General features: G+C 37.2%; 1 protein-coding gene across 1 annotated transcript in view; it reads left to right on the forward strand.

The window, feature by feature from the left end:
- Positions 1-16,312: 16,312 nt before the first annotated feature.
- The window catches only part of LOC149064494 (uncharacterized), an 87,676-nt gene continuing 86,679 nt past the window's right edge, over positions 16,313-17,309 (forward strand). The window contains exon 1 of the mRNA XM_089254708.1: positions 16,313-16,559. The gene's annotated coding sequence lies outside the window, so the exon portion shown is untranslated. The remainder of the gene's footprint in view (positions 16,560-17,309) is intronic.

Consider the following 17,309-nt stretch of genomic DNA (forward strand, 5'->3'; position numbering starts at 1 on the left):
TGTGCTATGGTTCGTGATGTGGCTGAACGATCCGTCACTGCCATACGCACAATACGCCTGTCATCACGTGAAGTGGTGCACTGAGGTGGATGCGATCGAACACGTCGGTCCGTCGTACCCTCCTGCATCCAACGATCACATATCCGCATTACAGTTGTTTGGTTTCGTCCAACACGACTACCGATTTCCCTGAAAGATAATCCACAATCTCGGTAGGCCACTATCCTTCCTCTGTCGAACTCGGATACTTGATCAAAAGATGATCGTTTTTTTGAAAAAAACACAAGAAAAACACAATTGCCGTACTTCAAATCCTCGAAATCTCCAAGCCTTAAATAGCTCTTTGAAGTGGCGCCACAGGCGCGCGTGATGTGCGTCTGCGCTGAAATTCTAATCATTTGCATATCTCACCTCCGCTAATGCATGTTGTAAATTTCATATTATTTGCATGCTTCCTTCAGGGTGTTGCATTTACGGTGGCCAGCAGTGTATAATGACTACAACACCCCGTCTAATATTCTCTTTCGTAATGCTGACGTTTTAGCTATTCGCCAGCTGTACTTACTTAAAGTAGAAATTACTCTGTGCAAAAGACAATTTGCCAATGCGCACTACAGTATATATATAAATCGACGTATACCACATTGTATTCATTCTATACCTCATGCACACAAAGATATTTTGCAAAAACACTTCATTTTCACCGCGCCAAGGTTTTTCAATTCAATACCATATGATATGCGAACAATTACTAATCTGCCTCATTTCAAATGAAAGCTTAAATAATATCTTCTCACAATTAATGATATTGAAATTCATTTTCACATAGTTCAGTAACTGCAAAACTTATCAACATACCTTTTAATATATAATTGAAGTAGCTCTCCGAAAGCCAGCCACAATATGTACATGCAAATATATATTTTTCTTTCTCCCCCCCCCCTTCTTTTTTTACTTCAACATAATAGACACACTATTTTATTTCAGGATACTTGTACTAATAATTAACTCTATTTTGCATTATGATTCTTTTTTTTTTTTAATCAATCAATCTCAATTTTATTTTAAAATTTGTGTGAATACATGTTATATGATATTATTGGCCACCAAGGAGACAAATGTCCCATACTGGTTGTTACAGTGAATAGGCTTAAAAAATATAGTACAGTGATATTATTTTCAGATATATGATGGGAAAAAAATATAAAAAAGATAGTAGTTACAGATAAAAATAGTATAATTAACAAAAAATAAATATGTTAAAAATTGCAATGTAAATAATAAAGGATATTCTCATGCAACGGCGGAGGTGCTAAAATTTACATATGAATAATATCAACACGAGTTCTTAATATAGACTTAATATTGACCCGAAATACACAAAAGAAAAAAAATATTAATAACATATTAACGATATACATAATAAATATGGAGACAACTCATGAATTTGTACAGGATTATGGGAGGTGATTTAAAGATATGATTTAATTAAGCATAATGTTAGAGGATGTAATCAGAAATGGGACTCAGTGTTAATGAGTTCGAGTAGGTAAAGTTTGAGGCCTTTTTTAAAGGAAGTAAATGCAGTAGTGTCAGTAATTTCTCTGGGTAGATTATTATAGAATTTTGGAATCAGAAAGCAAAAGTGCTTTTTAAGAATAGTTTTATGAACTAATGGCAGTGAGTAGATGGCATTTAGACGAGCAGAAGTACGGGATACGTTAAGAGGTAAGGAGTATTGGTGTTTTTTTATTATTAATAAGGATTTATAAAAGTAGAGGTAACGCACTGGGAGAATCTTAATCGATGAAATTGATCAAATAGAGGGGTAACATAATCATTCGTGATGCATCTGATAGCTTTATTTTGGGGAGAAATAATAGGCTTAATATTAGTTAGATAATCTCCTCCCCAAACTGAGAGACCATACATTAAATATGAATGAAACATTGAATAATAGAATGTTATAAGGAAATGGTTATTAATGTACGGTTTCAGATGATAGAGCTTATATAAAATGAAACGGAGCCGAGTTTGAAGGTATTTAATATGCGATTTTCATTTCAAATTTTTGTCAATATGAACGCCAAGGTATTTAATTGATGTTACTTGTTCAAGACATTGGCACGTGCACGAGGTGAAGTGTGAACAGACATGGAAAGTTATATTATGGTTGATTTTGAGGAATGGATTGAAGAGAAAAATTTATAAATTTACTTTTTGTTACATTTATTTGTAAATCATTGCATTGAAACCAATTTCTAGTTTTGATGAGGTCGTTGTTAATAATATCAGTGAGTGCCAAATATTCCGTTCCTGAATAAAGTATGACTGTGTCATCAGCAAAGGTTATAATTTTACCTACTATGTCGAGGTTACAAAGATCGTTAATAAAGATTATGAATAGCAGCGGGCCCATAACCGATCCTTGAGGGACTCCCTTTTTTATTTGCATGACATTACTCAGAAAGCTATTGCATTTTACCATCTGGGTTCTATTGTCAAGATAAGATTTGATGATACTAAATGCATTTCCTCTAATTCCGTAAGCATATAATTTCGAGAGTAGTATACTATGATTAACACTGTCAAATGCTTTCTTGATGTCTAGAAATACTCCTATTGTTTTTTTAGAATGAACTATATTCTTATAAACAAATTCAGTGAATGTCAATAAAGCAGTTTCTGTATTACTGACAGGTAAAAAACCATGTTGATTTTTCGAAAAAAATTACTAGTAGATAAAAAACAGTAAATTCTGGATTTAATAACTGTTTCAAAAAATTTAGATGTTTGAGATAAGATAGAAATAGGTCTATAGTTATACAAACAATTTAAATCTCCATTTTTGTAAATAGGGATCACAACTGCTGATTTGAGAGACTTAGGATATTCCCCATTTTCAATACAATTATTTATAAGATCTGTAAGAAGTTCTAATGTACAGGTAGGAAGACTTTTTAAAGCCTGATATGATATCAAAACAAGTAGCCGAATCGCGCAAGGACCTTACAATTTTTGTAATTTCACCAATATCTGTTAGAGCAAGAAAAATAGAGTTTTCATTGGAACATACGAATTGTAGAAAGTTATTTTGTACCATTGTTGTGTGATATTTATGAAATGAGAGTTAAAGTTATTAGCAAGGAGGCGTAAATTTGTTTCAGTGGGTAGTATGCGATTTTTGAAGTCGGATCCTAGTATTTTATTCGTTAGTTTCCAGCGTTCAGTTGACGTGTGGCAATTTAAAAATTGTACTGTGTAACAGTTTTGCTTAGCCATTTTTATTTTGTCTTTGACAAGCTTTGCAACATTTTTGTAAGCATGCATGAACATTATATGGTATGGATATTTTTTAGTTTTTAAATATAATTTTTGTTTAATCTGGATTAAGTGGGCTAGGTTTGAATTTATCCAAGGTTTGTAGGATTTCTTGTTAGGAGTTTTATGGTAGTATTTAGAATGATTGTGTATTAGAGTTTGTAGTTTTAACATAAATTCATCAAAGATGAGTCCAGGGGTGTGGCTCTTAAAAACAAAATTATAGTTTTCTAAGTAAGATGTTAGTGTTATAAAATCCGTTTTTCTAATGTATTTCTCCACCTTATCATCTGATTTTAAAGCATGATAATTGAAGTTTAATTTGCAAATAATAGAAAAATGATCTGTTATTTCTGTATTGTAAATATATGATGAAATTTCATTAATTTTATTAGAGTTTCGAATAAAGATATGATCAATGCAGGTTTGCGAGAGAGGTCTAGTTGTATTCATGATTAAGGGTGTAAAACCATGATAAGTTAACATGTCCTGATAGTCACAATGTATACCTGGGGCATTGTTTAGAATATCAATATTTATGTCGCCTATTATTAGTACATCTCTGCATTTGTTATTTTTTATCATGATTTCAAGCTCTTCAATAAATTGCTTGACAGGATAAGAATGTGATCTATATAAGCTAATGATAGAGAATTTATATATATATATAATATATATATATATATATATATATATTTTTTTTTTTTCCCCCATGAAAAGTTTGTATCAGTTATTGATTTTCTTGTGATTATATAACCCCAGTATTGGTAGCCATTTGCCTCTTAGGTAATGTTATTTTTGGGAATGTAACTGTTATTTAATAAAAATGAATTGAAATTGCAAATTTAAATTTCTAACGAATGGGAGTTTACTGGAATTTCCTGTGTAGGTGTACTTAACGTTGAAATGATTGTTAAGAGATGCGTGTCATGTGTTCGAGAAGTGCTGTCATCTCTCTTACAAACACAGAAGCAGTAAGTAGGTAATTGCCCCAGCCGCTGTGGTGGTCGTTATAGTGATAAACTCGCATTGCGTAGAACTCGAGTTCGAGTTCATTGAGGTTGATTTTCTGGGGTTCCAAACTTCAATAGCGCCAACCCCCCCCCCCTTTCCCCCCGCAAAATCATTGTACGACCCGGCTATTTTTGCATATGCCTGACTTTGCACATGCTTCTTGTACTTGTACATGAATGAACTTGACTTGGGGTCGTTTAGGTCACACACCAGGGCCCTCGATTTATTTCATTTTTCTTGTGCAGTCTCTATTTATACTTGTACATGCTACTTTGAATCTCGTATTTGAATGCATATTGTATAAGGGTCCTATAGGTACCCTATAATAGGGCGCTCCCAAACTGATTGTATGCACTGATTATCTTCATTATGTGTCTGACATCACACACGTTTTTTTTTAAATTATGTATGAATGCACATACATAACTAAGGGGTCCTTTAGGGACCTCAAATAATATATTTTTTTCCTTCTTGCACGTCAGAATTTTCTCCGGTGTGACCACACCCTCCGGGGGGGGGGGCAATGAGCTTATATCGTTTAAGCGACAGAGCCTGATTGTGCTCGGTCCGTTATGTTTTGTGTTTCTTTGTTAAAGCGAGCCGATCTTCCCGTCATTAAGTCTCGCCACAGAACCTCGCAACAAGCCTATATCGGTACAAATGCGGGACAAATATTCAATCATGACACACCTCACTTCTGAAATATAGATGGCAGTTCTAAAATCAGACACAACACTATATACGCACTCAGACTTAGGTACACACACTCACATTTCCGGCAAAACTCATTTGGCAATAAATTGCTCATGGCGATGGATCGGAGTGTGCTCGATTTGAAACAAAGAGAGAGAGAAATAGTAATTTCAATTTATTTTATTAAATAACAGTTACATTCTGAAAAATAACACTACCCAAGAGGCAAATGGCTACCAATACTGGGGTTATGATCGTAGAAATTAATCAAAAACTGATACAAACATTTCATGTCGAAAAAATAAATTTAATATATATACACACACACACACACACACATGTATAAATTCAAACACACACAAAAATAATCATGAATACAAAATCAAGTTAATTACTAGTGCAAGTATCCTGAAATTAAATAGTAAATTATGTATAATGTGTTTACTGAACGTATTGTGCGTGAATTTTAAATGTTGTTGCCATGTTTTCTCTTAATGGAGGGTCATTTTAAATTGAAAACCGAAAGTTTGAGATCCTCTAGTTTAGTCAGTGGCCTCGGAAGTGTTTCCATCCTGTGGGTACCGGCTCATCTTGAGTTTCATGTATGAAATTTTGATTTTTGAATAAATTATGGGGGTGCTCTGACCGGTTCTAAAACTTACCGTGAGTGTTCAAGCACCTACAGCTCCGACGCCACTGAATTTTGCCGACATCTCCCCCCCCCCCCCGCCTTCCACACATAAGTAGGGCAGGACGTGGGAGCGGTCTGCAGAGGTCTTAGAAAGGTTTGAGGGGGTCTACTAAAGGACTTATCTAAAGGAATGTTAGTTCAGGTGTTCATAAACTAGGGAAAGGTTTTTCTTCGTTTCCATTATTCCTAGAAAAGATGGAAAATAAAGATGTCATTAAGAATATTTCACATTTTCATAAAGAGTGGTAGATGGCGAAAGCATCATTCACTTTGGTCCCGTCCCCCCGAAATGAAAGTGCCCCCCCCCCCCCCACGAACGAAATTTCTGGCTACGCCCCTGTCTGACGAATTTTCGAGAGAATTTTGTGGTCGCGTCAACACGTCCTTGCCCGTTTTCGAAAGAATTTTCATGACGCGTCGACGCGTCTTCGACGATTGAAGTGTTAAGTGAGCACCATGACCCCCACAAAGGTAGGACTAACAGAGCTCTAGCACGGTGGCCCTGGAACAAGTCTTATTACTTTTTTTTTTTTGCACTTTAAATTCACAATAGAGGACAGACACCAAAGATCTGTCTAGGAAGGCCGTCTTTAAGATGTGGGGGACCCTTGGTGAGCACCGAGTTGCTCGCGAGAAAAGAAGAACTTTTATTGCTGCATGAAATGGGTCCTTTAACTTTTTTTACGAGATAGGAGGCAAGCACGTTCTTATCATTTTTTTACCTGCGCAGTCCTGTTGTTTCTCTGAACGCAAAAGCGCTGAGCAACCGAGCGTGAAGATTTGGTATTCAACCCAAATGGGAAACTCGGTCAGCGAAACTAGTGGTAAAATTTTTCCTCTGAAGACGGCACCCATTGGTGTTGAAATGCATTAGGACTTTTATTATTTTTTGTGTATTTGCCTTATTCGTTGGTGTCTTCTAAATATTGTTGGGCAAAGTGGATCAACTCTTCTATACTTAAAATAAGCGCGAACATCCACTATTTTTTATATTTCACAGGTGGCAGCAGATTCCGAAATGTCGATATCATTCATTATTCACGAACTCAATATGTCACCAGAAATTCCTAAACTTGGTCATGAGGACGCATGAACACCACTTTCGGCTATGCTTCTTACATATATATTTATAGCAGATGGCGCCATTACACCAACAATGAACAACAATATTGTTTTCCAACCATAACAGAACCACTTTTAATATGTGCGCAGTTTTATATAAAATGGTACTTTTCAATGGATAGTGTTCATTAATTACAGTCAAACCTCGTTAGTACGTCACCTGGTTAACACGTCCGCCGCTTACCGGATCACTTTTTTGGAAGTCCCAACTATCTTCATGCAGGAATTGGCACAGCTATGGCTTACTCCGTTTAACGAGTCACTCCGCTTATCAAGTCATATTTTTGCTCTCCCAAGAGTGACTCATTAACGAGGTTTGACTGTATTACGTATTTTGTAATGTTTCACACATCGGGATTCTTTTCTGAATTGAAGAAAGAGATTGCGTAATTTTTTTCAGAAAATTACCCCTGGACCATCTTAACGTATGGACCAGCCAGACACGAACCGGATGTCTTCTCAGTGCAGACTGGCACTCCACGATAATGGGATCAGGTGCAATTATAATCTGCAAGTGCTGCTTGGGCAAATGCCTGATTTTTTCCAAGCGTAAATTCGAACAATTGACAAGGGCCACATCGTTTTAGGTCCCTCTGATTATGGTTTTGAAGGGGCCCCCCTTCTGGGCAGATTCGATTTTTCTGTAGTTTGGAAAATTTCATTGAAGAAATTGTTTTTTATAAAACCACATTATTTCCAACAATATTGTAGAATATTTTACGGTGTGATAGGTCTACTAATTAGAAAACTATGGTGTATTTGTTCAATTATAATAATTTATTTACAGCACCCATTACTAAATAGCATTGTAGGCTTAAAGAACTATTGGACATTCGCGAGCTCCCCCCCCCCCCCTCCCAGACAAATTAGCAGGCTTTGGACTCGAACCTTCCGTGAGAAGAGAACAAATTATTTGTACAATGCTATATGTTGTGTCTAATACCAGTACATCAATGTCAATCGATCATGAAATAGATCCTGGGATTGAGCACTCTGATTTAGGGTTACTATACTTGAGAACGACTAACGTGTGTAGACCCAAAATTGCAAAAAGGAACCGCGGCTAGACGCGTTTCGGAACTATATGAAGTTCCTTCATGAGTAGCAAAGAAAATAGTAGTGAAAATACTCCTTATAGCGCGAATTACTCGCTGCGTAGACAGAGTCGAATTTGGAATTCAACTTTTGATTCGACTTTCCCCGATAAGGTGTCAACGAACAGAGGGACAAATATTAATGATATAGTACGTTGTTTCTCAACCACCGGGCCGCGGCTCGGTATCGGGTCCCAAACATCAGTCAAACCGGGCCGTGAGTGATTCATCGTTTAGTTTTGCCCGCTTTAGTCGTGTTTCTGACCACGCCTTTCACTCAATAAAAATCACTCAACCGTTCCGTGGACTTCCAAAGATTGAGAACCTATGATATAGTCGATTTTTGTGAAGTAAAGCTGCCATAATCTGCAAAAAGTAATACGTCGCTCCTACAGTTGTCAAGCTTATTTAATGTTGCCGTCCATTGGTTAATTTTCTTTGAGAATTTCAGACCAAGAGGAAAGGATTATGACGGCCAAAAAGCTACACAAGTCTTGGACTTGAAACGTCTCGATATTTTGACACGTATAACAAAAACATCATGAATTGTAGCAAAAAAGAAAAAACCGATAATGATCCGTCTCCCCTCCCTTTTAATGAAATGTGTGCACCGTCTGGTCAGTTTCATTACTTCGCCTGGAGCAAGGAGAAGGTTTTTATACCCTCAAAAGATCTTTTGTGAGTGTTATTTTTGTTGCCAGAGGAATCAGCATTGAGAGTTGTGTTATTTGCGTACTATTTTCTCTATATTTGAATGGGATAGGTAACCCCCCCCCCCTCTAGTGCGCAGCATCTGCTGTTGGTGAGCGAACAATGGTATTCTAAAAAAAATGAATACTGGGATTTTCTTCTTTCAGAGCAGTTTTCTCCCGACTATATAGTTATCCAGGGACAAGCTGGACCGTGGTTAGAAGAGCATCTGCCCTGCTTGGAGGCAACTTGGATTCATCTGAGAATTTCGATGGCGTTATTCAAAGGATGTAAAAATGTGCCGAGGAAAAACACACACGCATAAACACTCATGCCAATGAAGAGATATATGTTTCAGAGTTAAAAAAAAATTACCTTGAATAAACAAGGGAATGATTCCGGAATTCTTGAAAGCAGGAACAAAGGACGAACTTTCTAAAACGTAGGAGGACGCTTGAAATAACACCAAAAAGGAGGGCATGTTCTCTTAAAGGAGGACGGATGTTAACCCTACATACACCGTCAATTTTTTGCCCGCGCTGGTAACCAGTGTGGTTACCAGTGTTGGAAATACAATAAATAATTCCAGAACTGAGCTTTCATCAATTCTGGAATTATTTATTGTATTAAATCTGAATTTTTTCATCGATTCTGCAACCATTTCTTTCATTATATGCGATTGCCGAATTTTCGGAAGATGCTTTTCTCCCCCCAAAAAATATACTAATCTGGACAAAACGGATTCCAAGTATTTATATGGGAGCCCCTGAAGATGTCATGACTTCACTGGCCCTGCCGTTATTTTTACACTGAGCCCCGCGTCTTATGACAAGGGCGGCCCTACATCATGATGGATTGGCCGAAAACTAGATCCAATGTGCGCAACAGATAGCAGATTAAAACCCAATAAGAAATTTTTATTTCATAAAATCACATAAAAATATACAACGAAACAGAGAAATGTATTCACACAAAAGGAAATAAGACCTTGTTGAGTGCGGACGGAATGTTGAGTGTGGAAGCCCCACAAATCAGTTTCTGTTCTGCACAATAGATGGCAGCATTACGTCTCGGAAAATGTGATAATTTTGTTTGTCTGATCAGATTTTAGGTTATATGTTTTTGAACAGATGGGAGCACCAACGATTTTTTTTATATCACTCAGTGATGGTAACTCATGGGAAATTTCCCATATTCGTGGGAAAAATTGGCCAAAATTTGCGCAAGTGGGAAATTTCGTAGCATTTGTCTGAAATTTTGCGAGTTCATCAAACAAAATAATTTTTTGAAAACAAAATAGAAATTAATGCAGTGCAATACTTTTCTATTGCAAAATACTTGGTTACATATTTTTCCCGCTAGATGACAGCACATTTTGCGGAATGCGTGGGGAAAAATTTAGTCAAAGGGAAAATTTTGCTGGAAGAGGTTACCATCACTGATATCACTTATGAGCCCCGTTCACATGTGCAAGATTGGGGGTCGCTTTGGTGATAATTACCAGCATGGCAACTTTTACCCTGAAAAAAAAGGTGGGAGGAAAGCTCATCAAAAAAAGTCCATCTTTCTTGGGGTGGATAGGTGGTCGACACCGACCTTCTCTCCCATAATCCTTAGCGCCGCAAAAACTACTGCAAGCTCCTTCGTCAGCCATCTTGAATCAAGCACTTCCGTTCAACCCACATAACCAATGTTTTATTGCACATGTGAACGCGGCTATAGATTCAATTCCAGAATGTGAACTATTTAGAGATTAACGTTTCCGGGTTTTTTACTCAATCTCAGGAAAGCAAGAATTGGAGTAGGGTTACAGATTCGAAAACTGAAGCGGACGCCTGCGAGCATTTTTTTAGTGATGTCAGTTTTCTCAATTTTCGCAACAGATAGCGCTACTATTCTGACCAATAAAACCATTCGCGACAGTAATTTTTCCCAACTAAAACAAGAACCGCTAAATGAAAAGCAAAAGCAGAAAAAATTCCGGGAACTTCGACGGCTATTGGTCAATGGAAGAAAGCCACAAAAACACTCATGTGAATGAAGAGATACGTGTTTCAAAGTGAAAAAAAAATAATAATTCAGTAAACCTAAAAAGGGGAACGAAAGGGAAGGTCTCGTCATTTCAACTTTTTCCGCGTGTTAAAGCAAAGAACACATATACTCAATATATGTATATACAGTATACGGCAGATAAGGAAAACTGGCTGAGTGAGGCGATATCGATGTTTCAGGAAAGGAAAATTAGTCTCTGCCCGGGGTTCGGGTCCCCGTGAGAACGTCTAGTAACCCTAATAGAAATGAATTACCATTTGGATCACACAATACTAGGAAAAGACCAACGTGTGTAGACTGAATAACGAGTTCGAATATCATTTTTCATAACTAGAGCCCAGTTTACACACAAATTATTTGCAAATTTTGACCTTTTTCATTATTAATGCACACAAATGCATAAAATTGAAGAATACATAAAATTGCATATTTTCTTCACATTTATCAATATTTGTAGACGTAACTAAACACTGATCGAATCCATCAACCTAGGCTGAAATTTGAGAAATATTTCCGGTTAATTTGAATAATTTATTGGCGATTTATCCTATTTACCAAACTTGGGGAATTACATAGAATCACCGATAAATGTGAAAAACAAAATTTATTCAACTTACAAAAAAAGGTTGGTAACTATGCAGAATAGCCGGTGATTATGAAAAATACCGGATTTATCAAATTTCCTTACCATATATAGCGGTTCTGTTTCAGTTGGGAAAAATTATTATGGTTGTGGTGTGTGGTTTCCTTTTTCGGAAGAAAAGTTTTGCCATCGATTGCGAAAACTGAGGAAAATGATGTCGTGAAGGGTACGGGTTGGCGTCCCCCTTTCTCAGTTTTTTGAATCTGGTAACCCTAGGTGTATGTAAGTGTATTGGTTCCCACTGTGTACAGTTACCAGATCAGCAAACTGAGAAAGGAGTACGCCCTAAGACACTTTCATATACGTGTATAAAAGGGTTCTAGGACGCCCCGCACGCATCCTTAGTGACGTCATTTATGCCCATTTTTCTCAGTAGATGGCGCCACTATTTGTCAAATAAAACCGATCGCAACAATTTTTCCCAACGCGTAAATACTTCATGGCATACACATAATATATTCCCTATTTAACCTCAAGTTGAGCATTATTAGCCAATATTATTTTTATCTATATTATCATATTCATACAGCATTAATTACATCACTATTAACATGCTGCATCTCCAGCTCCAGCATCATCTTGCTCATCGTATGGTCACTTTGATTGTGTCATTTGTTCATATTACATCATATTATCAAATACAATTAGTTAGCATCAACTAAAATCAATATGTGATATCATTAGTTTCAGCGGAGATAGCTGTTAATTCCCAGGGTAAATATGTACTTCCAGATACATTTCTAAACTTCTCGCCATCTTAGAGACATTGTGAGATGACTCTTGAATTGTCATCATCCCTATTCTTTTATACCAACCATGGTTTCAATGCACTACTGCATTTAATTCGCAGAGCGATGATGAAGGTGGTGTAAGCTGTTAAAGTCTCATCTACGGCACCCCTATATACGAGTGAAGGTACATGGTTCGAAACGTTAGAATAGAATCGCTAAAAGCAGAAACAGAATAAATTCTGCGAATTTCAACGGCTTTTAGTCAGTGTGCGTGTGGGGAAACACAAAAACATTCGTATCAATGAAATATATATATATATATATGTATAAGTATATATATGTGTGTGTGTTTTAAAGTGGAGAAAAAATATTTTCCCTAGAACAAAAGAAAAATAATTACTGAACAACCAATTGCGAATGCTTTCATTGCATGATCCGTGCGCTAGTGTATGCGCGCCTTAAGAAAGGAGAACGCCTCACAATTTCTTCAACAGATGGTATCAATACTAACAGCAAAAAACCGCCACCACAGTAATTTTTCCCAAAAGACCACTAAAAATAGAAGAAAAAAAGACGTTCCGTCTCCCCTAGCTTTTGATGAATTTTTTACAGTTTTATTACTTTGCCTGAAGCAAAGCGAGAGGTTTTCTATTTCCCTCAGAAAATTTTTTCTTTCACTTTCGGGAGCGTTGCTTTTTTTGTTTCGCCACAGGCGGCGATTTTGTCATAGCAATCAGCATTGAGTGTTGTTTGCATCCTATTTTTTCATTTCATTTATGGAAGAGGTAAAATCCCTCCCCCACCCACCCACTTCAATATACGGCATTAGTTGTTGTTGAGCAGACAATGGTATTCTTGAAATGGATGTTGCAGCTTTGTTCTGCCAGGAGTGTTTCCATACTTTCTTTTTCTTACCATCCCGGAGCAAACTGGGTCGAGGTTAGGTAGCATCGGCCCTGCTTGGAGGCAACTTGGGTTTTAGTATTTCTACGGCGATTGGTCGAAGCGTGTGAAAATGGGAGAAAAAAAAAACAATAACAAAAGAGATATATGTTTCAGGGTGAAAAAATTTTCCACAGGGCAAAAAATATAAATAGTTCCGGAGACCTGAAAAGGAAGACAAAAGGGCAAATTTTCTAAAATTTAGGAAGACACTTGAAACAACAAAAAGGAGAACATGTCATCCTAAAAGTTGACGTCTGGCAGCCCTACTACAGTAGTAATATTGTTATAATTGGGCAAAAATTGCTAAAGATCATTCTCGCGGTTAGATGGGCTGTAGTTTCTGCTGCTATGAATGGGAGTCCTTAGGCCAGCGATTCTCAACCTGTGGGGCGCGCCCCCTGGGGGGGCGCGATAGTACTGAAAGGGGGGCGCTAGCATATCGAAAGAAATATGTATTATTTAAAAAAATGATTATTTTACTCTGAAAGGAAAGCAAAACAAAATGCATTATAAGAAAATAAAAAATAAAATTCGCATTTACACTGATATAATACACTTCAAATAGGGCTTTTTCAGTACTGCACAATGTATTTAATAATTAGAATACATCCCATATTGTTCAGTATTTTCGTGACTTTCTCAGAGGAAAGATTGTTTTATTTTGATTTAAAATAAGTTGATAAAAGTAATTTTCAGCAAATTATTTGAATGTAATATTCCATATGAAAGTTCCAAAAATTTCATGAAGGGGGAAGGGGGCGCGATGAAAATTATGATTGAAAATTGGGTCGCAAATACTGAAAGATTGAGAAACGCTGCCTTAGGCCATGGCAGACGCATAGATTTCTAGGGGATCCACGACTAAAAGTATTTGACATGGGCCTCCTTGTTTGATTTGGGTCTCTTGTCTCTGGGTCTTTTTCGTCCACAACTAGAAACAAAAATGCATCCAACCACCTGTGGCAAACATCTATTTTTGTGCCTCCCCCGCCTTATTAATTTGGATGGAAAAAAAGAGTTAATTTAACTATTTTTTAAATGTATACGTGTATTTTTTTTTTCACTTCCCCTTACCGTGAGCGCGTCGCAGCCAAACCGGTCGCACACCGTTGAGGGCGGCTCTAGGATGATGATGAGCAGTCGGGCTTTAGTAACTGGATACCGGATTAAATGACAAACCGGTTAAGTGGATAAAGTTTCTTTTCGTAGTTCCTCAGATTTGAATGAAAAATCGAATGAGCGGATACTATTTTTGGTGGGCTGACCCAAAAATAGTCCCAATGATATCCCGCACTGATATTAACGTGTTTCTTTTACAGTTTTTTGCATTTGCACCCGAGTAGAAACCGAAATAATTCCCCCACCCTTACGACGAACGCCCACCCTTGAGAAGAACCTGCGTACGCTACTGTTTCCTTGGGCGTACTACTAATCTACTAAGACGTAGATAATAAGGTTAACATAATTAAAATGATGAGTCAACGACTAGGGTCAGGGGAGCGATTTCTAAGAAGATGACACGTTAGCAGGTGCAGGTGACTATCACCTGTATTTTTTTTATTGCATTGCTTAGCAAGGATAATTGGTAGAGATATTCTCACGTTTTTCCCCGGGTCTTCTTTCAATTTCAACGGGGCCGCCCTTATCACACGCAGGGTCCGGTGAGGAAATGATTACGGGGCTTCTTCACCCCGATTTCATCATTTTTATGGGGAAGGGGGATTGACATCTGAAGATCCACGCATTATCACAAAATATACAGGAATGCCGGAAAATATAAATATTTAAAAAAATGTAAATTAACACAAAATTTAATGAAAATTTTGAATTGACGAAAACTGAACCCTGAAGAAAATTTTAAACTGATGAAAGAAATAATTTCATTACTAATGAAAATTAGGATCAAATGAGAATTTATAATTTTATTAAGAAGTCACCAACGAATAAGACAAATACACGAAAAATACAAAAAATCTTAATGCATTTCGACACAAATGGGCGTCGAAATGCGTTAGGATTTTTTCTCATTAGGAAAATGAGTATTAGGATTTTCTGTATTTTTCGTGTATTTGCCTTATTCGTTGGTGACTTCTTAATATTCTTGGACAAAGTTGATCCACTCTTTCATGAATTTATAATTGACGAATTATAATGAGAAATAATTGAAAGAAATTATTCCTGAATTTATGAAAAGCGAAGGAACGAAAAGAGGAAGGAATTAATTAAAGGGGAAAAACTCAGGATTAATAAAAATTCCGAATTATTCACAGAGAAAGTTCCAGAATTGATGGAAAGTCATAATTACTAAAAGAAATAATTCAAAATTGATGAAAATTTTCGGTCAACTTGCAAACGTACGCCTGAAATTGGCATAATTGCAATTCTTGAATGCAATTTAATTTTTACAGGGTGTGATTGGAACGTTGATCAAGTGCTCGCGAGCACGAAATCAGACAGGAACTTCGAGTACTTTTGGCACTTCAGGGAGCACCGTGGTACTCGCGAGAGACAGGTTGAAAATGTCTGCCTTGGACATTCCACCTGGTGTGTGTGTGTGTGTGTATATGTGAGTCAAGGCAACACCTCCCCATATATAAGAGGCTCTTCTCTTATCTATGGGGGGTATTGGCCAAGACCGTAGCGAGGAGGTGCCCCCCCCCCGCCGAAATATTGGAAAATGACTGATATATAGTGAATATTTGAATAACATGCTCAAGTCTACTGTTTTCTCACTCTGGTATCTTTTTTTTTTAAATTACAGTTGCTCCCCCATCCGAAATAAATTTCTGGCTACGCCCTGGGGTGAGCCAATTCAGGACCGGACCTAGATGATTTAGGGGACGTTAGTTTTAAGTGGGAACAAAGAACACCGTTATAAAATAATCGAATTTCAAACTTGTGAGGTGGTAAAATCAAGTTTGCCCCTTGCTGCAAAAATTCACAGGCATGGGGAAAAACGAGGGATTTTTTGAGATCAGTCTTGGGGAAAACTCTTGAAACCAGAAATTTACACGGCATCGAGTTGAAACCATAAAACGAGTTTTTTTCTCCATCCTTCCAAAGAGAGACTCCCTTTTCTCTCTCCCCTACCAGCGTCGTATATAATATAGTAATATTTTTCTGTTTTTTTGTTATTGTGCCTTCCTCCACCTGCCAAATGAAGAAGTGCCTAGCTAGGCCGGCCAACCAACAAGGAGTCAGTCTACAAACGCTTGGAATTCCTTACCCTCCCAAATAGCATCCCCTCCGGGCCACAACCAAAAAAACTTTTTCCGCGGGGGGGGGGAGGAAGACTTTTTCTTTTCTCAAATCGTAGTAAACGTAGGGAACTTTTCAAAGAAGCTCTCACCTGACGCTGCTGCTACTGTGATAAGTGCATCCTCGATTCTGTTTTGTCACTGACATGATCGTATTTATAATCTCACGTGTGGAATAATCCGGAACACAGTGACACACACACATATCTTGGATACGAGACTGAGAAATCGTGCTTCACACAATCCGGCTTATATCACCCAGAAATTAAATAAAACTATGAAAATGGCGCTCGGAAAATAGACGACGTGAGTATTTATTACTGTATTTGTTATCAAGTTGTGTTTCGATAACCAATATTTATGTCGGGTTAGATTATGCTGTTGAAAGAGCTAGAATTAGGGGTGCCCCCAAGACCCCACGTATTTTTTTAGGGTCATGTATATGAAATATTGCAATCTTTTACAGTCGAACTTGGTTATTTCGAAGCTCAAGGGAATCAGCAAAATAGTTCGAATCGTCCAACTCCAATTCCATACAATAAAACGCAGAGCCATTCTTAGGAGTGTGCGGTCGCACCGGACCCCGCACTTATCATAATAAAAGTGAAAAAAAATATATACGTATATCAAACATATTTTCAATTCTGAGGATTTTTCCTCTCATTTTAATTAATTCTAAGGTATTTTCTTTCATCGATTCTGGAATATTTTCGTCTCATAATTCTGCATTGCCCTCAACTTTGGTATTTTTTCGCATTTATTCTGAATCGATATAAATTCTGGGTTTTTTTCTGTCATTAACCCTGAATTTTGATCTCTCTCAATTATGGACTTTTTTCTCATTAATTCTGAATGTTGATTCTGAATTTTCCCTCATCGATTCTGGGATTTTTTTTCCTCTCATTAATTCTGAATTTTCATTGGTAAATAGATATTTTTCAACATTTGTGTACATTCTACGGTTATGCATGAATCTTTGGATGCCGACACAAAATATACAAAATCAGGGTAGAGCCCCGAAATTATTTTCGCCCCGGGCACCGCGTATGATAATGG

Source organism: Pholcus phalangioides, unplaced genomic scaffold, assembly GCF_987345545.1.
Source record: "Pholcus phalangioides strain wild (caught in Gottingen) unplaced genomic scaffold, Ppha-v1.0 ptg000042l_1, whole genome shotgun sequence".
NCBI lineage: Eukaryota > Metazoa > Arthropoda > Arachnida > Araneae > Pholcidae > Pholcus > Pholcus phalangioides.